At 41.1% G+C, this 26,586-nt stretch overlaps 1 protein-coding gene and 1 long non-coding RNA gene across 2 annotated transcripts in view; both read right to left on the bottom strand.

Annotated features, from left to right (window-relative positions):
• Positions 1-11,894, bottom strand: part of PVALB (parvalbumin) — a 35,683-nt gene extending 23,789 nt beyond the window's left edge. The window contains exon 1 of the mRNA XM_060776984.2: positions 11,787-11,894. The gene's annotated coding sequence lies outside the window, so the exon portion shown is untranslated. The remainder of the gene's footprint in view (positions 1-11,786) is intronic.
• A 382-nt stretch (positions 11,895-12,276) lies between these two features.
• On the bottom strand, positions 12,277-14,851 carry LOC137097098 (uncharacterized). The gene is made up of 3 exons (XR_010909975.1): positions 14,794-14,851; positions 14,628-14,656; positions 12,277-12,411 (listed from the first exon to the last, which is right to left on the bottom strand). It is a non-coding gene; the product is annotated as an uncharacterized lncRNA (long non-coding RNA).
• Positions 14,852-26,586: the final 11,735 nt, after the last annotated feature.

Here is a 26,586-nt window from a genome sequence, read left to right as displayed (position 1 = left end):
TGATTGCCCATATTGGTATGTCCCTAGCCCACCTCCACCCCACTGATTAATGTTCTGATTAGTGGCTGTTAAACCAACCATAGTTTTAAAAACAAAGGAAGAGAAAGAGAAGGAAAGCAAGGCAATCCCTACAAACATTATGATCAAAGTGACAGTCCTTTTATGTTAACGAATCTACTTAGGTAAGATTGAAACCTAAGACCCTTTTGGCTATGGAAATAGCCTTTGTACCCAGTGTAACTGCTGCTTTGTGGGCACACCTTATTGCAAGGGAGAAGAACCAAGAGTCTGGGTTGCTGTGAGTTTTCCGGGCCGTATAGCCATGTTCCAGAAGCATTCCCTCCTGCCATTTCACCCACATATATGGCAGGCATCCTCAGAGGCTGTGAGGTATATTGGAATCTAGGCAAGGGAGGTTTATATATCTGTGGAAGGTCCAGGATGGGACGCCTGCCATAGATGTGGGTGAAATGTTAGGAGAGATTTTTTCTGGAACATGGCCATAATGCCCAGAAAGCTCACAGCAACCAAGTGATTTTGGCCATGAAAGCCTTCAACAACAAACCAGGAGTCTTCTTCCAGTTGCTGCTGAACTATTAGTTGTGACCAGTTTATCCATTATGGCCAATCATCGGGTATGATGGGACCTGTAGTATAGCAATATCTAAAGAGTCAGAACTTCTCCACTCCTTCTCTAATTTATACATCCCAGGGTGGATTTATACCAGATAGTTATACCAATCTGATACCATTTTAACTGTCATTGCTACATCCTATGGAGTCTGAGACCCGAACTGCTCCAGTCTATTCCCCTGAATCAGAGCCCTGTATTGAATAATTCCAAATTTCTCCCTATATTACAGTTCCTAGTATTCCCCAAGATGGACCCATGGCAGCTGACAAAGTATCAACTTTCAATAGTTGTGTAATGTACAACCAGTGTTAACTGTATTGACAATATAATCAGATACCTCACTTCAATGCACATCATCACCATGCAATTTTACTGAGTTCACTAAAGAAAGCTGTCCCTCTGTCTGCTTTCTTCCCTCAGTCTTAAATGCACAGTTTTTGAACATTCCCCCCAAATGAAAAACTCCAATTACTTTGACTTTTCTTAATGGGAATAGATTTGGAATATGGTCTACCTTTTCCATGGTTTCAAGGCAAGTGTGGAAGGCCAACTTGAAGGATTCTAGATATTTAGGAAAATGAATTCCCATAAGCCCTGGCCACTGCTGACTGAAGCTGATGGAGGTTGTAGTGTAAAACAGCTGAAGTGCATCAGGTTTTTTCCCATTGCTCTGAACTTCTCTTTGATATTTCTTGCCCAACATCCCATAAAACACCCTGTCTGCAAAATGTATTTTTAGAAAGATGCTCTATGATACTATTTATTTGATTTTTCAACCCCTTTCTAATATTTTATTTATAGCTGTTCTACACTGGGCTGATACTTCCACCCACGTATCCATTGCAAACCCCAAGATCACTTCCCTGATCAATGACAGCCGCTTCAGAGTCCATCTGCGTTCATATGTGTTTAAGGCAGTGGTTCCCGATCTTTTTTTTTGACTAGGGATCACTTTAACCAGGGATCACTCTCCAACATTAGTATCAAAAGAGTTACGAATCCATTTCTGGTCAACTTTAGATTCAGTTATTTGGGGTGCTGATTCAGAAAATGGCATTGGATATACCACATCAGCTCTAGTTTCTGATACAGAACATATGCCATCCAGTAGTTGCCATCTGCTGGCCCACAGAAAACTATATTTAATAAGCTTCAGCACTATATGAGGGTTTTGTGAGACCAGTCACTCTTGTTGCAGCAGTGTAGTAATGATGAAGCTGCAGACCATATTTTAGTTCTTGTGGACCATGGACCACACGTTGGGAACCACTGGTTTAAGGTTTAGAAGGAGGTGAGGGAATTGCCCAGTTGACACGTCTTCACATTTTCTTTTCTCCCATTCATCCTGTTTGAGATCTTTCTTCAGTTCTTTTTGAACTGTTTCTAGCATCCCATAAATAGCACTTTTACTGCTCATCTAAGTTATAAATTCTGTGTATAGATTGAAAAGCACTGGTCTCTCTTAAAATCTTGAGGGATGCTTTTCTCCTCCTGTTAAGAACAGCATATGTACATTTATCCTTTGTTTTCTGCCATTTAATTGACTTTTTTTCATGTCAGGAGCAACTTGAGAAACTCCAAGTTGCTTCTGGTGTGAGAGAATTGGCCGTCTGCAAGGACATTGCCCAGGGGACGCCAGATGTTTTGATGTTTTACCATCCTGTGGGAGGCTTCTCTCATGTCCCTGCATGGGGAGCCAGAGCTGTCAGAGGGAGCTCATCCGTACTCTCCCCAAATTCGAACCTCCGACCTGTCTGTCTTTAGTCCTGCCAGCACAAAGGTTTAACCCGTTGCACCACCGAGCATCGACTAATAATCTATAATAGGATATGTCCTCTTACTCAGTTATTTGTAAGGATATATGTGTCCCCAAGGGGGCTGCGGTGGTGCAGCAGCGGGTTAAAATGCTAAGCTGCACAACTTGCTGACCGGAAGGTCAATAGTTCGAATCCGTGGGATGAGGTGAGCTCCCTTTGTTAGCCCAATAGGTACTTAGATCAATAGGTACTGCTTTGGAGGGAAGGTAGCGGTGCTCCATGAGTCATACTGGCCACATGACCTTGGAGGTGCCTATGGACAATGCCAGCTCTTTGGTTTAGAAAGGGAGATGATTATCACCCCACAGAGTTGGTCTCCATTAGACTTAATGTCAGGGAAACATTTATCTTTATCTTTTACATGTCCCCTACTCCCGAGAAATGCCCTCAAACCAGAAAAAAAAACCCAACTGTGATAGAAAACACAATTTAGTAAATAAAAAAACACTGTGGGCCTGGAAAACGCTTTTAAATGTTAAAATATGCAAGACCGGCTCTTAAAATAGCTAAAAGGGCAACAGGAGTGGATGCAGTTTATCTCTAGTCACGCAAATGGTCCTTGCGATTATTTCATTCCAGTCCCTCAGAGGAGGCAAAAACCAGGCTAAAGCCAGGCTTACTAGAGCTAAATATTCCATGTCTTTTACAAACATGTCTTTTACAAATAGTTAATGTGAGGGTAGTTGGTCAGTTCATTATAATGAAGCTTTCTCTTTTGATGCTTATCAGCAGCAGGCCTGCTAAGCATGATGAAATTGGAGAGAAAATACAAAGGGCTATTCAAAGACATGCTTATGCCGATGTACATGGAAAAAGATGAGATAGAGAGTTAGAAAGCTTAAAACAGAATAGTCTCTAAATAGACACAAATCTGACATTTGAAACAGCCATTCCCCAAAACCCAAGAACATTTCAATCTTGCTAGACACACAGTAAGGGATTTATAGGTCATAGTCCTTGAACAAGGAAATTGCAAAAGAAGACTAAAAAGAGAAATGGCTCGATTGAATTATATTGAAAAATGCCAATCCATTTGCAGAGGTATGAACAAAGAATAAATGTGCTGCACGGCACAATACATTTATTGATATAGAAGTCAATAAATGGAGTCGTGAAGGCTCCTTCTTTGGAGGCTTTTAAACAGAGGCTAAATGGCCATCTGTCGGGAGTGCTTTGAATGCAATTTTCCTGCTTCTTGGCAGGGGATTGGACTGGATGGCCCACGAGGTCTCTTCCAACTTTATGATTCTGTATCCTCACTATTGCACATATAATAAAAATCATGTTCTCAGATAGTTTTGAACTCAGGGTTCAAACTTTTAGGAAGCAGATTAATTGCCTTCACGCATCAGCACTGATCACTGTAAGAGTTTTAAAAGAAGCAGTTGTGTTAGTCTCTTGCAGCACTGCATCTGAAGAAGTGGGTTTATATCCACAAGCACTCATGCTAAAATCAAAAACCAGTTAGTGCAACCATGTTCCTCCCCTCCGGCCCCCACCTTGCTTCCTTTTGACCACTATAAAAATCTGAAAGATCTATATCATCTCAACCAGTTCTTTGAAAATTTAGGCCAAGAGACATATTTGCATCTTTCTGTATCCTATTACATTCTATATATAAATATGGTTTATAACCCAAGGCTTTAATATCATGCTGTACTGCATCTAAAGAAATGGGTTTGTATCATAGTTACAAGGAGCCCCCAGTGGCGCAATGGGTTAAACCAAGCACCCTCCACTTTTTAAAAAGAGGGCCAGGTCACAGTCCCTCAAACTGTTGGAGGGCCAGATTATTATTTGAAAAAAAAAAACCCCCAAAACCATGAATGAATTCCTATGCACACTGCACATATCTTATTTGTAATGCAAAAAAACACTTTAAAACAATACAATAATTAAAATGAAGAACAATTTAAACAAATATAAACTTATTAGTGTTTCAATGGGAAATGTAGGCCTGCTTTTGACTGATGAGATAAGATTGTTGTTGTTGTTGTTGTTGTTGTTGTTGTTGTGTGCTTTCAAGTCGTTTCAGACTTAGGTTGACCCTGAGCGAGGACCGGATAAATCACCTTGGAGGGCTATATCCGGCCCTCGAGCCTTAGTTTGAGGACCCCCGTGTTAAACCTTTGTGCCAGCAGGACTGCTGACCGACAGGGAGAGTGGGTTGAGCTCCCTCTATCAGCTTCAGTTCCCCATGTGGGAACATGAGAGAAGCCTCTCACAGGATGATAAAACATCCGAGCATCCCCTGGGCAATGTCCTTGCAGATGACCAATTCTCTAACACCAGGAGCAACTTGCGGTTTCTCAAGTTGCTCCTGACATGACAAAAAAAAAGTTAGCTACCTTGAGTCCCTATCGGGAGAAAGGTGGGATAAAAACAAAATAAGCAAGTCAATAAATAAATATAAATGTATGGAAGTTCCTGCTAAATTAAAAACCAGTTAGTTTTAAAGCTGCTGACATATTTCAATCCCCCCCCCCCCCCGATTCCTTTCCTTCTTTTTATGTTGCAATATATTGATATGGCTACTTCTTTGAAATCTTAAAATGAATGTTAAGTAATAATAAGAGGCCTGATTATTATGAAGACCTCTCAGGCCGCTTCCACACTGCCCTATATCCCAAGATCTGATTCCAGGTTATCTGCTTTGAACTGGATTATATGAGTTTCCACTGCCATATAATCTGGGATACACAGATAATTTAGGATCAGATCCTAGGATATAAGGGCAGTGTAGAAGGGGCCTCAGAGAAAGCTTGGGTGACGTAGGATGGCAGTGAGTCTTAAGAAGCAGTCTGCATATGGATTTGCCAGTAGTCTGCATTACTATTTGTTGTTTCTTACCAATTATCAGCTGGACAAGCATTCCAAAAGTAATAATGGGGAAAGGAGGAATACAAGAAAAAGAATATGTGCCAAAAGAAGGAGACATATTATAGACAGTGGCAGGGAGTGGCTCCCATTTCAGCAGAATGGCTAATCTTCTCTATGGTTTAGTCTGAACTTTAAAGGAATTATCCAAGGGAGAAGAATTATTTCAGGAATAGTTTTCAGCTCCTTGGAGAGTTCCTTTTGCAATTTGTATGAAAACATGGGTCTGTTACTATGCTGACATATTAACCACCAGATACTCATTCCTGAAGAAAGGGTGAAATCCCCTCTACTGCACTTATTTTACAGTTCCTCCTTAAACAGTCTTACTCAGCTGCAGTCTGCAATGACAGCCCTGTTTGCATCCTAAATGGAAGCAGAACTCCTTGTACTGATTTGTGCTAATTTAGCCTTACACCAAGGGAGTCGGGTCACTCAAGGCCAAATGCTCCAGTTTAATTTCTGCCTTCAATCAGTTATCTGAAGATGGAGGCATCTCTACAATTAGTGCTTGACCCGGTTGGATCAAGCTGTTTTTACACTGTGTGTGTTTATATGTGTAATTGCAACTTGCCTGTTGACTTATGGTGACCCAATGAATTTCATAGGCGAGGAGAAGGTTTTGTTAGTTTCATCTTCTGAATAATAATAATAATAATAATAATAATAATAATAATAGCCTCTCCCTGTGGCTCGAGGCCACAGCACCTGGCATTTATTGACAATTCTTATCCAAGTACTATCCAGGGCTGCCCCTACTTGGTTTTCAAATTCTGATGAGATCCTGAGAGCAGTTGCTTTAAAACCAGACATAGTACATATTATGCACATGTAACATGGAATTAATACATGTAGAGGTACTAAAAGATGTAAAGTTTGAGAAGATCAATAAAAATAATTCAAAATGGTGTGCTCTAATACAGGTTTGGGAAAACCAAAGCCTGTGGGGCACATCCAGCCACCTGTGCATTTCTATAGCTGCCTGCTGTGTTCTCTTAATACTCACAGTCCTCACAGCTTTGAGTCAGCGGGATAGGCTAAAGATATCCTAAATGTAATCAAAAGCAACTGGTAAATAATTTTAACACATTCCCAGTTCTAAAAATTTATATAGATAGATAGATAGATGTCAGAAGTATTGCCCAGTTATGATTTGGCTGCTCATTAGCTAATTTGTTTGTTTATTTAATGCTTTGTATTATGGTTTTTTAGACTACTTTGGTCTTAACTTGATGTAAGGGCCCCTCCACAAAGCCATATAACCCAGAATATCAAGGCAGAAAATCCCACAATATCTGCTTTGAACTGGGTTATCTGAGTCCACACTGCCATATATTCCAGTTCAAATCAGAAAATGTAGGATTTTATTCAACTGTGTGGAAGGGGCCTGAGTCACCTTGGACGCCATCCTAGAAGTAAGGCAGTATAATGAGCTAGTGATTAAATGTGGGGAAGTGGGTCCTCTCAGCAGAAGGGACAGGCATATCCAGTATAGTCTTGCTTATCCAACATAAATGGGCTGGCAGAACATTGGATAAGCAAAAATATTGGATAATAAGGAGGGATTAAGGAAAAACCTATTAAACATCAATTTACGTTATGATTTTTACAATTTAAGCAGCAAAACATCAACAAATCAACAGAAAAAGGAGTTCAATACACAGTAACGTTATGTAGCGATTACTGTATTTACTAATTTAGCACCAAAACATCATAATGTATTGAAACAGCTGTGGATCCGGGCGGGAGGCATACTGTGTTGGGTAATACAGAATGTTGGATGAGCGAAGGTTGGATAAGCAAGACTTTACTATACTTGTCTAATTCTATTCTAACAGATATCTATCTATCTATCTATCTATCTCACAATAAGTTCTACTGAAAATCTGAGGGAGAAACAACAGGGTTTGAGCATTGGATTATGTCACACTGTGGTTCACAAATGTTTTACCGCCTTTACATCTTCATGCAGATGTTGCACATCACCTTGGTCTACTTGGAAAAGAGTAGTGTAAGCCACCTTGAGTCCCCTTCAGGCAGGATATAAATATAGTAAATAAATAAATAAAAATAAATAAATAGTGATGATGAATGAGTCTTACTGGTGGTTGAGGAACACCAAGTGAACATCACAATAGGTCTGTTGGGTTTCCAACTCTGTGGCCTCAATAAATGCATTCATAAGAAGCTGTTCTCATGAAAGAACAGCTTCTGCACCCTTGAGCAACTATCATGTCTCCCTTAAGTCTGCTGTTGTTGACACTAGCAATAAGATTTAAGCTTATATGGGCAGGAAAAGGAGTAGCAGACTTTTCCTGCCCATAAAAAAGTCTCTCGTGCCCGAAATGCAGTACAGATTTGAGGTTTAGTGTTGACAAGAAAACGTTTTTTTTTGTATCAATACTGCGTTAACTCTGTAGATTCTACACTTGGGTCTTGGGGAATTTACACTCATGAGTCCTGGAGCCAGATGTGGCCCATGGGCTACAATCCATGCTGGAATCCATACATCTTTTTCAATGCTGAAATGTGTACTGTGTACTGTAGTGGTATTTCTACTCTACTGATGCGATCACAGCTCATACACATGGATTTGGGATCACAGCTCATACACATGGATTTGGGATTGCAGTATCTCCCTCAGAGGTTGAGCAAGTTACTTCCTTTGGTTAGATACTGACTTGGAGATCCTGGGAGATATTGCCAAGAAGAGTGACTTTCCCAAGATCTTCTCAAAAGCACCTCAAGTGTGGAGATCTGCCTATGTTCATTATCTAAAACTGTGCACCTCCACTTAGAAAATTTATGTAAGAGAGACCACCAGGAGAGAAATCAGCCTGTCTCTGCAGTAGCACCTGTTCTCCTCTTCCACACACCCGATACTTGCTACCCCTCCTTGCTCAGGCCTTACTCAGCAACCCCCTGGACTTGAGACCTCTCAGGTCACAGTGCATCAAATCTTTCCTTGACTGGCCGCCAGAAGTAAAGATGCTCCGGTTCCTGCTGCTGCTGACATCCCAACTCTTGTTGGCTCTTGTTGGCTCCCCACTTTGCTGAAGATGCAACTTGGATTATGCTTCCTTCATCTATCCTGGAGTGAAAAGGCCAATGCCTTCCCTCCCAAACTCACCACAGCTTCCACAAGGTAAGCTTTGGGGCAGAAGGCCAGTAGAAAGATGGGGAGATGTCCCCACTGAAGCAAAGATGCCCTGTTTTGAAATTAGCATATGAAGCAATGTGTGTGCACCTTTTAAAGAGAAGGAATCCACATTGGTATTTTAAAGGAGGCTTCCCGTAAAAAGCATTGAGTTTGGAAGGATCCCATGAGATCATTTTATGCAGATTTCAAAAGGGCTTTAGTGTGCCACTACTATGAACTACCTAGACAACCTGTTCATAATTCACAAGTTCTACCTAACAAAAAATATGAGGAGGAGAGATGATCAAGAGGGATAGATGCCTGGTTCTCCCACACAATCCCATTTCCATCCTTGGATTATGAAGGAGCCAGAATAAAAACTGCGGTTGGAGATTAGAAAGAGAAACAGTAATGGGGAAGGAAAAAAAGCTATAAGAATGCTGAGATAATCTTTTTTGAAGAAATCTCCAATACTGTAGCTGATTGAATGAACCACCCTTTTTAGTCAGATTAGAACAGTAAAATTTAGAGCCTTGGGGTGAGCTCCCGCTGTTAGCCCCAGCTTCTGTCAACCTAGCACTTAGAAAACATGCAAATGTGAGTAGATCAATAGGTACCGTTCCAGCGGGAAGGTAACAATGCTCCATGCAGTCATGCCGGCCACGTGACCTTAGAGGTGTCTACGGTTAATGCCGGCTCTTCAGCTTAGAAATGGAGATGAGCACCACCCTTCAGAATTGGACACAACTAGACTTAATGTCTGGGGAAACCTTTACCTTTACTTATAATGCCAAAACTATTTTGATTTGACATGATCGTCCCCCTTTCTTCCCCCTAATTATTACTTGAAAAAAGACAGGCCTCTTTCTACTAGTAAAATGTTAAGTATTGTTAAACTTAGCTGGACTTCATATTCCTTTTTCTCTTGTTCAGTATTAAGGTGCATCGACACATTAGAATTAATGCGGTTTGACAGAACTTTAACTGCCATGGGTCAATACTATGGAAACCTGGGATGTGCAGTTTGATGAGGTGTCTTTCCTCTTGGCAGAAACTACAGCTCCTAGTATTCCATAGTATTGAGTCATGGCAGCTAAAGTGGTGTTAAACTTCATTAACTCTAAGGGCCCTTCCACACAGCCCTATATCCCAGAATATCAAGGCAGGAAATCCCACATTATCTGAGTGTGAACTCAGATATCCCAGTTCAAAGCAGATATTGTGGGATTTTCAGCCTTGCTACTCTGGGATTTAGGGCTGTGTGGAAGGGTCTTGAGAGCTAATAATATTCCCTACCTGTGTTTGTGAAATAAACGGCACATTGCAGACTACATTGGATGCCCCTTCCCTTCCCACTTCACTATCAGATTAAACAAGTCAACAATGCAAGCGCATAGATTCATATCTCCTATGACTGATATTATAAAGGTCTTAGGGCCCTTCTATAGAATATCAGTGTCAAGGCAGAAAATCCCACAAGATCTGTTTTGAATTGGGTTATCTGAGTCCACACTTCCACTTCAAAGCTGGTAATGTGGGATTTCATTCAGCTATGTGGAAGTGGCCTCAGAAGCACAAGTAGTCCTGGGACTGGCAAAGCCAATCACTTAAAGAACAAGTACTGCTAGAGCAGGTTGAGGGCCTTTTCACACAGCCCTATATCTCAGAGGATCAAGGCAGAAAATCCCACAATATCTGCTTTGAACTGGGTTATCTGAGTTCACACTCAGATAATGTGGGATTTCCTACCTTCATATTCTGAGAATAGGGCTGTGTGGAAGGGCCCTTAGACTATGTCTCTCCAAATCCTCCAGCTGACATGCTGACTGGGGCACATTGGGGAGCATAGTCCAAAAAATCAACTTTTATATGGATCTCACAGAGGATGATGGCTGGAGTAAGAGGGGAAGAAGGTCCACCTTGCAAGGGATTGTCCATCACCTTCCTTTGATTTTTCAGCACCGGAACACCCTTTGCTCTCAGCTTCATCAGGCATGGCCTTGCCTTCCTGCCCAATCTCCATCCCTTTCCCCTTTTGGTTTAGGAAAGTTTTCTTTGAATGCACCTCTATGATTCATATCACTTTTCTTTCTCACTTCCCAGCAGTCCACCAGTCCCATTTTTCTTCATTTGGGACGGTCCATCCCTCTATCAACGCCCTTCTTTGAGACCCCCTTCCCAAAGAGGACTGGGAGAGCTCTTAGCTTTTTGATGGTACAATTTGGGTTTATTTTAGGAGGGGGGAAAGTAGAGGGCAGCATAGATTAAAGTTCCTGGTTTGGGGGGGGGGGGGAGGCAGGGATGGACAAATGTAACTCACAGCTCCTGGCCATGCTAACTGGGGAATGATGGGCCTTGTACTCTCATTACCTTAAATAGCTTTCCTCATCTTGATTAGATGTGTTGCCCTGTCTAGGCCAGGCATGGGCAAAGTTGGACCCTCCAGGTTCTTTGGACTTCAACTCCCACAATTCCTAATAGCCCAGGCCCCTTCTTACGCAGAAAAATATTCCCTGCACTCCCCCAAAAAATCAGCTTTGTAAGAACATTATCATTAATTAATTTATTATTAATTAAGGCTAACAGTGATGGTATTGTTTTTATGTGTTTCAAATGTTTTAATGTATGCATTTTATATTTCTATTTTAAATGTTTGTTTTAGTAACACTTTGTTCTGAAGGAAGCGAATGGCTGCCTAGCTCTAAAGCTGTCTTGAGTTCCCTTCCAGTTGGAGAAAGGTGGGGTAGAAATGTCTCAAATAACAAATAAATAAATAAATAATCACCTCCCAACAAAGGATCTCCCTAGGCAGTAAGCAGCCAGAGCTTGAAGCTGCAAGGCCATTCAATGCTAATCAAGGTGGCCAACTAAACCTTGAAAGGAAAATTGAAAAGGAAAGGGCCTGAGGCTGTTAGGAATTGTGGGAGTTGAAGTCCAAAACACCTGGAGGGATGGTCCATGTTTGCCCATGCCTGGTGTTGGTGGAGAAAGGATGCCCAGGGAGTCCCAGAGTCCTGGGATTGGAAGGTCCTGGGGCAGTGATTCCTAAACCCTTCTCTTCCAGGAGTTTTGGACTTCAGCTCCCAGAAGTTTCAGCTGCCTTGACCAATGATGGAGGATTCTGGAAGGTAAAGTCCAAAAGTCCTGGAAGAGCCAAGATTGGGAAGCCCTGCTCTTGAGGGTATCTCTATCTATCTCTGGAGTCGAGTCCCTTTCCCAGCGTGTTGGGCACCCGACTTCTGCATGGGAGAGCGGCAGCCCCAAATCCAAAGTCGGCTGGGCCTGAGAGCGGGCTTCTCCTCCCGCCTCCAGAGCTTACCTGTCCAAGTGTTCCAAAGGCGGGCCGGGGAGAAGGCGGGCGGCGGGTTTGGGCAAGTGCTCGCGCCAGAAAGTGCCCCGTCGGGTGGGCACCCCACTTATATAGGTTCCTCGCCTTTTCTATTTCGGGAAGGCGAGGCTGGCCGCCTCCCCCACCCCCCCCCCCACCCCTCCTCGCCGGTGTCAGATACTCGGGGAGGGCGGCGGTATCACATTTACCTTTCCCGAACGAATCCAGCGGCACTATTAATAATCCTGGCACCCACCTTCCCGCTCGCTCCCGAAACCTGTGAGCTCGGCAATCTGGCGGGACGCGGGGAGGAGGAGGAGGAGGAGGAGGAAGGGGACACGGGCGAGGATTGGGGTCACCCCTCCCCCGCACACACCTTCGTCGAAATGACATCCCCTCCAGGCGGAGGAGGGTCTATTTAAACCCTGGGCCAGGCAGAAGGAGGGCGGGGGGAACGGAGCAGCCAGGCTCACCTGGACCCAGGGGCACACCTGGCGGATGGGTGGGTAGCAGGATGGCCCACGCAGGCTCCTCTTGTTGCACTCCAGGAAGGCGGCGGGCACCATCTGAACTCCAAAGGCTACAGCCATGGTCAGGAAAAGGAAAAACACGTGCCCTTTGGGGAAAAGAAGTGTTATACCAGGCATGGACAAACTTGGGCCCTCCAGGTGTTTTGGACTTCAACTCCCACAATTCATAACAGCCTCAGGCCCCTTCCTTTCATCTATTTTTGATTGAGACAGAGTTAAAGGTATTTTTTTTTTAAAAATAAAGAAATAATAATAATAATAATAATAATACATTAAAACCACTTATATCCACTTTAAAATCAGTTGCTTAAAAATCATATCAGGACACCATTCTATTATTGACACACTGCACTGCCCCAAAGGCTTGGTCCCACAGCCAGGTCTTCACCATCCTTCTGAAGGAGGGAATATTCTGTGAATATTCTTGTACATAGGTTTTGTTGTTGTTGTTTATTCGTTCAGTCGCTTCCAACTCTTCATAACCTCATGGACCAGCCCACACCAGAGTTCCCTGTCAGCCGTCACCTCCCCCAGCTCCTTCAGGGTCAACATTATTTTAATGTTTGTGTATATTTATGGTGTTATGTCCTGGAACTGAATGGTTGCCATATATCTGTTGTGCTCTGCCCTGAGTCCCCTGTGGGGTGAGAAAGGCAGAATATAAATGTTTCAAATAAATAATAAAGAAGTCTTCTATAGACCATGGCCATATAGCCCAAAAAAAAACCTACAACAACCCAAGTCTTCCATAGTTTGATGGTGGAATGTGCTGCCTTGGGCTGTGGTGGAGTCTGCTTTTGATGTTAACCATAAAATCAGCATGATCCGAAGGCTTTAATAAGACACCAAGTTTTAACAAACTTCTGGCTCCACATCTCTGACAATGGTCCCAGCACTTTGGATTCTAACCAGCACTGCCTTGAATCCAGTTCAGAGAAGTTATCCTTAAAACATGGGTTAGGAGGTAAAGAGGTTTCATGCACTTCCCCTATGAATAAATGAAAATATATTTCCTCTCCACTCATTCCAAGTGCTTTCTATGGGGTGTGGGGGTTTTGCACTATGTTTTTGGTGTCCTCTGGACAGTCTTAGACCCTCCTATAAACAGACTTCAATATATTCTACAGGCTTGGGTAAAGGCTGAAGGCTTGCAGTTCATTGGCATTTGCTGGGTGACATTATAAGTGCAATAACGTGTCAACCTGTCAGGCAGAAAATGTACTTCTGTTCAGCATTGTGTGATCAGGAAACTACTGCTCATGTCCATACTGTGTCTTTAGACATCATTGATCCCAGAATGTAAACTACAGCTGCTAGTAAATTGTGAATGCAAAGCATGAAAAATACCTACACATACCTTCAAATAACTGGCAGTTTCTGGATTATTATAGAAAGGTAAAGGTAAAGGTTTCCCCTTGACATTAAGTCTAGCCAATGCCATGTCTGATTCTGAGGGGTGGTGCTCATCTCAATTTCTGAGCTGAAGAGTCGGCATTGTCCATAGACACCTCTGTGGTCAGCATGGCTGCATGGAGTGCCGTTACCTTCCTGCCGGAGCAGTACCTATTGATCTACTCACATTTGCATGTTTTTGAACTGCTAGGTTGGCAGAAGCCGGGGAACTCACCCCGCTCCCCGGATTCAAACCACTGACCTATTGGTCAGCAAGTTCAGCAGCTCAGTGGTGTAACCTGCTTTGCCACAGGTGAGGGGGGTGTCTTCTGGATTATTATACAGACCTCTAAAAATTAGTGGAGTTGTTATGCTTTTTTATCCAGTTCTCGTTCTCTTCATTTTGACTCTACTATTAAAACACAATGTTTGAAGAAACCTTGGAAGGTCATCTAATTCAATGCTGGATCTCTTTGCAAGACACTAACTAGAGCATCTCTCAGAAGTGGTTGTCCGTCCTCTGCTAAAATATAACCATCCAATCAGAGCTAATCACAATTTGGATGAAGGCTCTCATTAAAATAAGGCAATCTGTTCTACCCAAGTGGACAATTTTGGATTAGAGAGTAGTTTGGATTTCAGAATTCTGAATAAGGGATACCCAGTCTTTATAAACGGATGCAGGATACGTCAGTATTAAAGGACAGATTTAGAGTACAATTTCTTATTGCTTCAAGTTATTGCTGTTCCAAAAGGCCAAGTCCTGGCATATCTGGAAGATTCCAAGCTGAAACTGTTGCATTCTGATTGGCAGAATTCCCAACTGGACATTCTGACTGGAGGGTTCAGGGAGTTGTAGTTCAAAAAATAGATGCATTCCCAGCCCTGAACACAATGTAATGTTACTCACTGGTAGTTTGAAGAAGCATGCCATAAATACTGAAAAGAAGGAAAACAGAGCAAAATTAATGGATGTTGGAGAGAAATCATAGGATCATACAGTTGGAAGAGACCCCATGGGCCATCCAGTCCAACCCTCTGCCAAGAAGCAGGAAAATACTGAAATAGTTTCTTACCATTGACGATTTTAGAACTTTCAGAGCAGTCATTCAGCAGTGCTCAATGGGAAAGCAGCCATATGTGAAAGAAAGAAAATCTATAAATCTCTCATCAGCAGAGAAGAAAAAGGGTTCAATCAAATGCTAATTTACATGGCAATATTTCATGAGCCAGTAAGCACTTTTTTTACCTGGTTGTATTGAGAATGCAATGCAGAGTTTGACATCTCTAGGTCAACCTAATGAATTCAGTTGTAGTTAGGAGCCACTGGAAATTGCCATTGACAACTGTGGAAAATGAAATTAGTGGATGACATGAGGAAGACCGGAAAGGGTTCACTGTATGGTGATTGATAACCTGGTGGTCTCAAAACCATTCACCTCCAATGAGCCCCATGAATAACTTGAGATTCCTAAACCCAGTAGATCCTTTATTTTGATCTTGGAAATGAGTGTTTCTTAAAAAAATGATGCCTCTTATAATTCCACAGCCAAATATTGCCATTGCCTATGCTGGCTGCAGAATTCCAGCTGGTTGTCCTCTCAAAAAGTATTATCTTTTCTTAAGTCTGCCTGAAGTGAACGGGAGCCCCAAGAGCAATCAGGCAGAGGGTATCATGAACATGCAAGGAGATCATTACTCATTAAATGTATTATTATCATTATGTATTGAATTTGTGGTCATGTTTTAATTGAAAAAGAAGGGGAGAAATCCTTACTGTATTTTACCTTAAGGATCCAAAGAAGTAGCTGGTCTAGGGCAGAGATGAGCAAAGTCCAGACACAGAAATGGCCCTCAGGGCATGCTAGGGCCAACGTTTGGCCCAAGTGCCCTGTAGTGGCGGTGGTGGGTGGTGGTGGTGGTGGTGGTGGGGGGGGGGGGTGTTCATAATTATTATCACCATATTTACCTGGATGTACCTGATCTCCTCTGATTTAAGCAGCAAATCATGTTCTGGTCTAGTTTATGCTTGTATGGAAGACCACCATGGAACACCAGGCATCCACATAGAGAAGCAAAAGTTACCCATGCTGACTGCAACTAGGGCTGTAACCAAGAAAGTCAGTGGTGTTCAAGGTATTCAAGGTATGTTTTAATTGATAGAGTTACCAGGTCAAGCAAGAAGCTTAGCCTCAGTCAATATCTTGAAATGGTTTAGGAAAGAATTTGCTTGTGCAAATGTGTTCTGCCTTCTTTGTAGCCTCATCCAACATATATGGCTGAATAAATGAGAGGATTGTGCCTGCTAGCACTGTCCGAAAATGCTGATGCATCCACCAGTAATGATCCATGTTGGATGCATTGACATTGTTACTCACATTTGCATGTGTGAGCCTTTGAGTCATTTGTGACATAGTAATCCTAAAGTGATGCTATCATGGGGATTTCTTGGAAAGATTTGTTCAGAGTGGGATTGCCTCTACTTTCCTCTGAGGCTGGGAGAATGGGGCATGTCCAAGATCCCCCAGTGGATTTCTGCAGTTGAGTGGAGATTTGAGCCCAGGTCTCGAGAAGTATAGTCCAATGCTCAAACCACTGCACCATGCTGGTGAGTCTCTGTTAGATGGCTATCTAGCAATAAGATCAACTCACAAGAGTATTGGGATGGTGCGGCTAGTTGGATCAGTCCCAATGTGTCCCCGTACTTGATCATCCCCATTGTGCAAAGGGATTTGAAATACTTTTTGTTCAAATGGAAAGGGTAATGTTTTTTTAAAACCAGTGGTTCTTAACCTGGGGTTCCCAGATGTTTTTGACCTACAACTCCAGAAATCTCAGCCAGTTTACCAGCTGTTAGGATTTCTGGGAGTTGAAGGCCAAAAACATCTGGGGACCCCAGGTTGAGAACCATTGTTTTAAACCATCTGATGTGCATTTCTCTGTGCTGGAGGGTCTCTGGCTTTCAGCACTCAAATATAGGTAAACTTTACCCTCCTCGGAATATCTTAAATCATGGAAATATTGCATATCAAATGGGTAGATAGCCCTGATTCTGAGAAAGGCTAGGATTGAACTACATCCAGTGTACTTTAATATTCTACAGCCATGCTGAGTGATTGTAGTAACACTATCAACAACCATTGATTTTACTTCAGTGACCTTGCATGCAATACTACTGTATATAAACCATGTTTTGATATAGATCTAACCTTCATTTGTCATGAATTATCAATCACATCCGGCCTTCACATGCTGTCAGATATCAAATAATACAATCAAACGGCAAAGTCAAATATTAAAATCAAGCATTGTCAGCTGTCCAAATGCTGACACAAGAGATTTGGTGCACACAAAGGGAACACCAGAAAATATCTTGTGAATATTCAGCATCTGACTTAGAAGAAGAGGATGAAAAACATTGTGTTTGCAAAAAATATATAATTAAAATATTTGAAATTTTGATGTGGAGTCATGTACACTTTTATTCAGTTCTGCCCTCTCTTACTTTTGTTTTCTCAATTGTTCTGGAAGCCAGCATGACTTCCATTTACTGCCAGCAAGTAGCCTCTGCAGTTGTTGTTTGCCTTGCCCTGTTACTCATAGACCTAAATCTAATTCTTAATCGTTAATAGGATAGAACCACTGAATCAATGGAAATTTCGTTCGAATTTACATTCCATCAGTGGTCTGCCCTAGCTGAGACTAACAATTCGCTTTACTTAGGCCACTAAAGACATATCACAACATTGCACAGGAACTAGTGATCATCTCTGGCTTTCCAGATGTTTTGGACGTCAACTTCAAGAATCCCTGATCTTTGGCCAAAGCACCCGAGGCTTTTGGGAACTAATGTTAAAACACAGGAAGACTAGAGTTTGATAATCAGTTTAGAGTTTGATAATCTAGTGATCCATCAAGGCTTATATAGGTCTTAAAAAAGCAAATTTTTGTACTGTAACTTTCAAAATCCTCCAGTAGCCATAGTGGTTGGGCTACTCTCAGGGCTGTAGTTCTCAAAAGTTATTTTTCAAGTCCTGAGGCTGAGAAGTGTTTGGTCCTAAAGATGTTCTTGAATAGCATTCCCTGATATTCTTTATTGCTTTCTATAATGGCTAGGGCTGACAAGAGTTCTACACCAGGAAATATTATTATTATTATTATTATTATTATTATTATTAAAAAGGCAAAGGTTCCCCTGACATTAAATCTAGTCGTGTCCTACTCTGGGTGGTGGTGGTGGTGGTGCTCATCTCCATTTCTAAGCCGAAGAGCTGGCATTGTCCATAGATGGCAAATGGTGCAATAGATGGTACACAGGAGCAAGGTCATGTGGCCAGCATGACTGCATGGAGTGCTGTTACCTTCCCACCAGAGCGGTACCTATTGACCTATTCACATTTGCATGTTTTCGAACTGCTAGGTTGGCAGAAGCTGGGGCTAACAGCGGGAGCTCACCCCCTCTCACTGGATTAGAATTGCCAACCTTTCAGTCAGCAAGTTCAGCAGCTCAGCGGTTTAACCCACTGCGCCACCAGGAAGCCTATTATTATGAGTATTATTGATATTAATATTTTTATTTATTAACAGGCCCTCCTTTTGACCCAAGGTGGGGAACAACAAAGTCAAAGGCATCTATAAAAATGCACATATTAAAACATACACATATTAAAATGCATGACACAATAAAAATAGAATGTGATTTTAAATTTTATATTTAAAACTGATTGGGTAGGCCTGCCAGAAGAGATAGGTCTTCAGTTGTATTTTAAATCCCGACAATTCATTTAGCTGTCAGAGCTCTTCTGCCATGTTATTCCATAGTCTCGGGGGAGCTGATGAAAGGGTCTTCTGGGTGATGGTTGCCAGTCTGGTTCTGGCAGGCTGGAGTAAAAGGTCAAAACGAACACTTTGTAATTTGCCCAGAAACTAATTGGCAATCAATGGAGTGACTTTAATGTGGGGATAATATGCCAATTCCTTCATGTTCCTGTAACTAATCTGGATGCCATGTTTTGAACTAACTGGAGTTTCTGAACATGGTACAGAGGCAGCCCAATATATAGTGGATTGCAGAAGCCCAGTCATGAGATTACCAGCACATGCACTTCAGGTATTTTGGACTTCAGCACTCAGAATTCCTGTCCTTTGGACAAGCAGGTCAGGACTTCTTGGAGTCTGTCTCAAATACCTGGAGGGCCACAGGTTGTGCTGGCCTGTACTAGATGGCTTCCCTACTATCTACTATTGTGGTTGCCTTCTTCTGGATCTCAAACTTGATGGCAAATGGTGCAATAGATGGTACACAGGAGCAAGGCCCTGTAGCCTCCTCACTGATGAAATACAGCATCCCCACACAACGATAACTGTTCACCTAAAAATGGATTCCACTCTGACTATTCTTGGATGATTCAATTCTCCATCATTGGCTAAACAAGAAACACTTGTCCTGGGGCACTCTTGCCCCCAAGCAAGGCAAATGGAGGATGGATTCCCAAGGGTGCTGATGCAAACAAAGACAAAGTGTGCAAACATGACTATATTTCCTCTTGTCTCATACGAGCAGTTTATTAACTGAAGAAAATTCTCAGCTTCTTTATCTTTTTCCAGGCTCAAATGGTTGGGATAATGCAGAAAGATAACATACAAAGCCATTAAGTATAAATTTATTCTGCCTGTACCACAGGACAGATGTCAATGTTTAGCCACAACATTAACAAAGCTTCTAAAACCCATCTGCCTGGTGGCAGAGGTCCAATTCACTGCAACCTTCAATGTCTCATCTTTAAGAAATGTCTGAAAACTCCCTTCACTTTGAATCTTTCTGTCCATGGAATCCCATCCAGTATTTCTCAAAGCTTTCTGAAGTCAGCTTTCTAAAAGTCCATCGTGTGCATCCCATGACATTTGGCTTTCTTCAGGGATACTACTGTTTCTATTGTTTCTCCCCAAGGATGCCATTGCTTCCATTCCACTGACTAGTTCATCCCTGTTGGTTATTAACATATCCAAAATATTTAATCTCATTGTTATGAAATTATCTGCAAGCCAAGGGAGGAATTAGTTGGCCTTACGTTCTCAGAATAGATTGTCATCCAATAAATATCAGGGTGCTTGAAGTCTCCCGTTACCTCTATATGTCTCATTTTAAGACATATTTTGTTCATTTGTTTTAAAATTACCTCATTCACTTGATCCTTTAGATGTTGGTGGAACTAGAAGATTGAGGAGAGCCTTTCCTAAAGATTTTAATGGGCAGCTAACAGGTTCATACTGACAAAATCTTTACTTCAATATGAACCAGTTTATACGCTGTATTAAACTATATGGAAGCAGGAGTGAAGTCAAGTCAAGATGGTGCCACTCTTCTGTTCACTTTGGTGTGTGAAGAAGCTCTTGGGAAACTAAGGTGGTTCCCATGTCAGAGAGAGGGGAAATCTGTGCTGAATTTTAGTTTAAATGATAAAGGTACTGAATCTATTTTGGACACAGGAATGAGCACCTTGGATAGTTCCATTAAACTTTGGATTGAAACCAAAATGCACCATTCCCATTTTATGGTCACATCCAGTCTCTACTGGCTCTGAGGTGACTGATACAAATCTGCATCACAATGCAAATATAGGTATTTTTTATTCTCTTAGCAATTGGTGCACACAAGTGAATGAATATATGTTTTTGTGAGAAGCAAGCATTTTTGTAAACAAGACAGGGCTCAAATTATGAGATAAAAGCTAAAGAAAGTTCCTTGTCCCTACTCCTTTATCATTCCAAATTTTAGCCAACACATGGCTTAATCATTCCATCTAATAGGGAAGCTGATGAGGAAGCATAGGGAAGCTGATGAGGAAACATAACATACAAACAATCTACAAACCCACCAAGAAAATCCAACAAATGCTACATTCAGCAAAGGACAAGAGGGATCCTCTCACCTCTGCAGGAGTCTACCGTATACCATGCAGCTGTGGACAAGTCTACATAGGGACCACCAAACGCAGCGCCCAGACACGCATCAAGGAACATGAAAGGCACTGCAGACTCCTTCAACCAGAGAAGTCAGCCATAGCAGAGCACCTGATGAACCAGCCTGGACACAGCATATTATTTGAGAACACAGAAATGCTGGACCACACCAACAACCACCATGTCAGACTACACAGAGAAGCCATTGAAATCCACAAGCATGTGGACAATTTCAACAGAAAGGAAGAGACCATGAAAATGAACAAAATCTGGCTACCAGTATTAAAAAACTCTAAAATTATAACAGCTAAACAACAGAGAGGAAAAAACCAGGCACAGATTAACACCTCCCAGCAACAGATTTTCCCAGGTGCAGGCAGGCCTTCAAATGCTAATGAAGGTGATCAGCTGAACATTCACACCTAACTGCAGCAGGGAAGAGCTCCTTGCCCCACCCCAGCCATTCCACAGATATACATAAACCCATTGTCCTAATTCCAACAGACCTCTACCTCTGAGGATGCTTGCCATAGATGCAGGTGAAACGTCAGGAGAAATGCCTCTAGAACATGGCTCTAAAGCCCGAAAAAACCCACAAGAACCTAGTGATTCCAGCCATGAAAGCCTTCGACAATTCATTCCATCTAATATTGCAAAGGTACCAGAACCTGTCCAATTTTGGAAACTAAGCAAGGTCAACCTTGAGTATTCCTTGTCTAAGAATACCCTATGAAATTCATGGCATTGCCATATGTCAAGAGATGACTTGAAGGCACATACACATGAATAGGCATGGACCACTCATAGCTCTTTTTTAAAAACAGCAGCAAAGAGATCATCATAAAAAGCATCAATTGTCCTGGCTTTGAAATCTGAACAGAATTTGCTGGAACTTCAAATCTCAGCAGGGGTGGGAGACTGATTAAGATGGTCCACCCTAAGAGGCTTATGGATCCAGATAGATTCCTGATGGCTCTTGGGGATTTTCCTGTCACCTTGGCAGGCAATTCTATTGAAGCTCTGGCTGACCTCTGGAATGGCCAGGGTGGTGGACACAATTGCTCCTGAATGGAGCAGAGCCAAACCAGCCCCTTAGTTTTCCAAGCAGTTGGAGATGATGAAGCAAGTGAGACGGAGACTAGAGTATGTTGATGGAGAACTCGAAATGAATCTGACCAAGCACAAGCTAGAGCATTTTTGAAAGCCTACTTGGCAGCAATGGAGGTAGCAGAGAATTTTTCTTGATACTATTTCATCTACAAGGAACTGTCCAGTGGGAGGGGTGGAGCCTCAGCCTGATGAGTGGACGCTAAACCCGGAGCTCCCATGAAGGGGAAAAGAAAATAAGAAAATTAACTATTAGGAATGGACTCACAGTGAGTAAAAAGAGACTTTCTGCCTGGGTGAGTCGTTAAGCCACCCATAAATTTCTTTGTTGTCGGGAAAGAGAAGATAACAAGGTAAAATAAATCACTTTCGGTTTTGCTCCTGGAAGGCTGGAAGGCTGAGCGTCTCTCAATGGTGAAAAGACCAAACTAGCAACTTAGCAAAGAGTGGCAAAGTAAAGCTTTATGAAACGAGGGAAGAAAACCCAGCCCAAACAGAGAGGAAGGGCTGAGCAAAGACAAATTAATTATTACCTACGACACCGACCCTCCCCCTCCGATAGAAGCTGGGAAAGAGCACAGGAGACAGAATCGGCTGAGTATCTTGCTGATTGCTCATCCCAGGGAAGGAGCTATAAATCAGCCACAATGGCGACAGCACGAAATGGAGGAAAGGACGAATCAGAGGAAATCACAAATAAAGAACTACTACAGCAGATTCAAGGGATCAAAGATTTGATCTTAAACAGCACTCAAGAAATTACAACTAAGATCACCGGACTAGAAAATCAAATAAAAAATTTACAAGCAACCTCACAGAAACTGGAAAAGAAAAACCAAGACTTGGATGTAAGAGTAACAGCAGCGGAAGTACAATTGGTAGCAAACACAGCAGAGATAAAACAATCTCAAAAAAGCCTTCAAAGAATGGACTTGAAGGTAATAAATTTAATGGACAGAGATAGAAGAATGAACATTCGAATAAGGAATTTCCCAGAAATAAATGGAGAAAATCCTGGGATGTTAAAAAGAGAAATAATGACATGGCTTAAACAGAATTCTGAAAAAGACTGTGAAGAAGCCTGGTTTGAGAGAATCCATAGAGTGGGATTTAAAAAAACGACCTCTTTTCCTCGCGACATTTTGGTCAGATTTGGGAATTATTACTACAAAGACAAGATAATGAAAGCACTACGAAGACAAGCATCCTCACTAAAATACCAAGAGACACCGATACAGATTTTTCCAGATCTGTGCCCTGAAACTTTGGAGTGGCGGAAATCCATTCGCCAATGTACCACCATTTTACAAAGCCAGAAAATTCAGTATAACTGGGGTTACCCGGTTTTCTTGAGGTTTCGCTGGAGAAATAATAACTATAAAATTACGTCTCTAGATCAAGGTCTAGTATTGCTGAATGAACTGAATTTGACAAATGGGACAACAGATACAACATAGATAGAAAAGAAGGGAGGGGAGAAAGAGAAAGGGAAGCCGGATCTGGCGACTGGAAAAGAAGACTAATATGGACCAAGACAGGAATGAAAAAGACTGTGAGAAGGACTGACTAATCATTAGTATGAAATATGTAATCCTACTAGTTAAGGCAATATAAGAATACCCTGGGAGATATCGGAATGGGTGCACTCAGATGGAGGATGGGTCCTCTCCCCCCACCCCACAAAATGGTTTGGAGTAAACCAGGTTCAAGACAAGTAGTCTTTGAACATCGTGGGGTGAAAGGAATAGGGGGAGAAGAGCACTTCACAAAGGAAGGGAGGGAAGGGAGGAAGAGGGGGGGAAAGCAGTGGGGAGCACGAATTAGGGACCAGCCAAGTAAGAGGATAAGTAGAATGGTAAAGAAATGGGGGAACACCTGAGGATCGTATCTTTGAACTGTAAAGGTTTGGGCTCGATTTATAAAAGGAAAACCATTGGAGATTTGATTTATAAAGCTAAAGCTCATCTTGTATTCTTACAAGAGACACACCAATCCAAACCAAAGGTGAACGAGCTTAAGATGCGGGGATCTGTAACGTATATAAAATCATATGGAACATCTAAATCGAGAGGTGTGGCAATTATAATCCAAAATCAATGTGGTTTCAATATAAAGGAAACAAAGATAGATGAGCAAGGAAGATATATTATCATACAAGGGACGATGGGGAATGAGGATTTCACTTTTGCTAATGTATATGCTCCAAACACTAACCAAGCGGAATTTTATGAAAAAATATTTAAAGAAATAGAGGGAATACAAAAAGGGTATTTGATCATAGGAGGGGATTTCAATGGAATAATGGATGAGGAAATGGATAAATCCCACCACACAAAGAAAGGGAAAATGCAAAATAGAACAACTCTAAATAGAATAATAAGGAACAAAAATATGGTTGATATTTGGAGAACGTTAAGGGGGAATGAGAAAAGATTTACATTCCATTCGACAGCTCATCAAATGTTTTCTAGAATTGATTACTTTTTTGTTTCACAACAGGTACTAACTAAAGTTCTAGATACTAGAATAGGGGTGATAAGATGTTCAGACCATGCATTAATAAGCTTGGATCTCCAAATAAAGAAGGATTATCAAACATATAAGTACTGGAAGATAGGAAATGCAGTATTAGAGAATAGTAAGATAGTGGGGAAAATAACCAAAGAATTAGGAGATATTTGGGAAATTAATGATAACAATCAATGCTCTTATGCAACTGTGTGGGATGCGATGAAAGCAGTATCAAGGGGCCTGTGCATAAAAGAAGCATGCAACCTAAGAAGAGAGCAAGAAGCAGAGAGAAAGAATTTAGAATTAGAAATCCAAGAACTAGAAAAGAGATACATAAAGGAAAAAGATAAACAAAGTTATCTTAAAGCAATGGCCAAAAGGAAAGAATTGGATAAACACGACTTGGAAAAAGTACAGAGAGATTTAATGTACACAAAAAGGGAATATTTTGAATATAGCAATCGGAACTCTAGGATGCTAGCTAAAGCAGCACAAGAGAAGAAGAATAAGAACACAATTGGAACTATAAAAGATAAGTGGGGTAGGGAAATTATATCAATGAAAGAAAAGCTAGCTGTCTTCCAAGAATTTTATCAAAAATTATATACAGCAGTGGATAGCCCTAACAACAAAATAGAAGGGGTTATAGATAAATACTGGAAAATAAAATTACAGGAGATGGATAAAATGAGTATGGAACAATTAGTATCAGAAAAAGAGATAGGAGACGCTATAGATAAATTGAAAGGAGGGAAGACTCCTGGAATGGATGGCCTAGGACCGGAATATTATAAAAAATTTAAATCAATTTTAGTACCAAAATTAAAAGAACTATATAATAGGATAATGGAAGGAGAACAGATCCCTTCATCATGGCAGGAATCAAGGATCATATTAATTCTAAAAACAAATAAGGATCCTAAAGATCCTGGTTCATATAGGCCTATTGCCCTTATAAATCAGGATGCTAAAATATTGACGGCAATAATGGCAAAGAGATTAAATAACTTTATATATAATTATATTAATAAAGATCAATGTGGATTTATTCCTGGTAGACAAATGTCAAACCCAGTGGGAAGAGTACTAAATGTGATTCATTCAATTAAGAAAAAGAATATTAAAGCAGGGATATTGGCCCTAGACATATTTAAAGCATTTGATTGTGTCTCATGGCCGGCATTAAAAAAAATATTAGAAAAATTTGGTTTAGGAGAGAGATTTAGAGGACTGATTGAGAGACTATATTCAACCAACTATGCAACTATACAAGTAAACGATGGCCTTACTGGGAAAATAAGATTGACTCGAGGAACAAGGCAAGGATGCCCTCTCTCTCCTACCCTGTTCGCAATAGTCATAGAAATGTTAGCAAATATGATACGAGAGGATAAACATATAAAGGGGATAGGGAAGGAGGGAAGATACAAGATATGTTTATTTGCAGATGATACACTACTAACCTTTAGAAATCCATTAGAACAGATAAAAAGAATAGAAGCACATTTAACAGAGTTTGGAGAAATTACAGGCCTTAAAGTTAATTGGGATAAATCGGAAATCTTATTATTTAACCACACTAAAGATGAGGAAGTAAAATTAAGAGAAGGGAGATTGGGCAGGTTAAAAATAAAGAACTCAATAAAGTATCTAGGAATTAATATTTCTAAAGAAATTGATAAATTAGAAGAGGAGAATCTAATCAAATTAAGGAAAAATGTGAAGGATACTCTGGCTAAATTTGCTAAGCTCAAATTGTCATGGTTTGGTAGAATAGCTCTAATAAAGATGAAAATTTTACCTAAAATAAACTTTTTGTTTAGGATGCTACCTATTAAAATCTCAGCCGGAGAAATTACAAAGTGGCAGAATATGATAAACACCTTCTGCAACGAGAACAAAAGAGTTAGAATTAACAAAGCAAAATGGTATAAACTACAAAAGAAGGGAGGTCTGGGGATACCAAACTTAAAACTATATTATATAGCAAACCAGTTAAGGTATATTGTTGAAGGGATTATGGGTCAAAAGGATTTAGAATGGTTAGAAGAAGAGAGTGAAGATATAGATATGAAACTAGAATATATTTTCTTTATAGGGAAGACTAGGAATCTAGACAAGAAATGGTATAACAAAATAGACAACCCTTTTCTAAAAAACATACTGGGAATATGGTTTAAATATGAAGAAAAATTAATACCATCGATATCCCCATTAACACCGGTGTTGATTACAAATAATTTCCCCATAAATCTCAAAAAGGAGTTGGAAAGTGAATTTAAGGAAAA

Source organism: Anolis sagrei, chromosome 5, assembly GCF_037176765.1.
Source record: "Anolis sagrei isolate rAnoSag1 chromosome 5, rAnoSag1.mat, whole genome shotgun sequence".
NCBI classification, from domain to species: domain Eukaryota; kingdom Metazoa; phylum Chordata; class Lepidosauria; order Squamata; family Dactyloidae; genus Anolis; species Anolis sagrei.
Note: the sequence above shows the minus strand (reverse complement) of the source record. Positions and strands in the feature narration are given on the sequence as shown.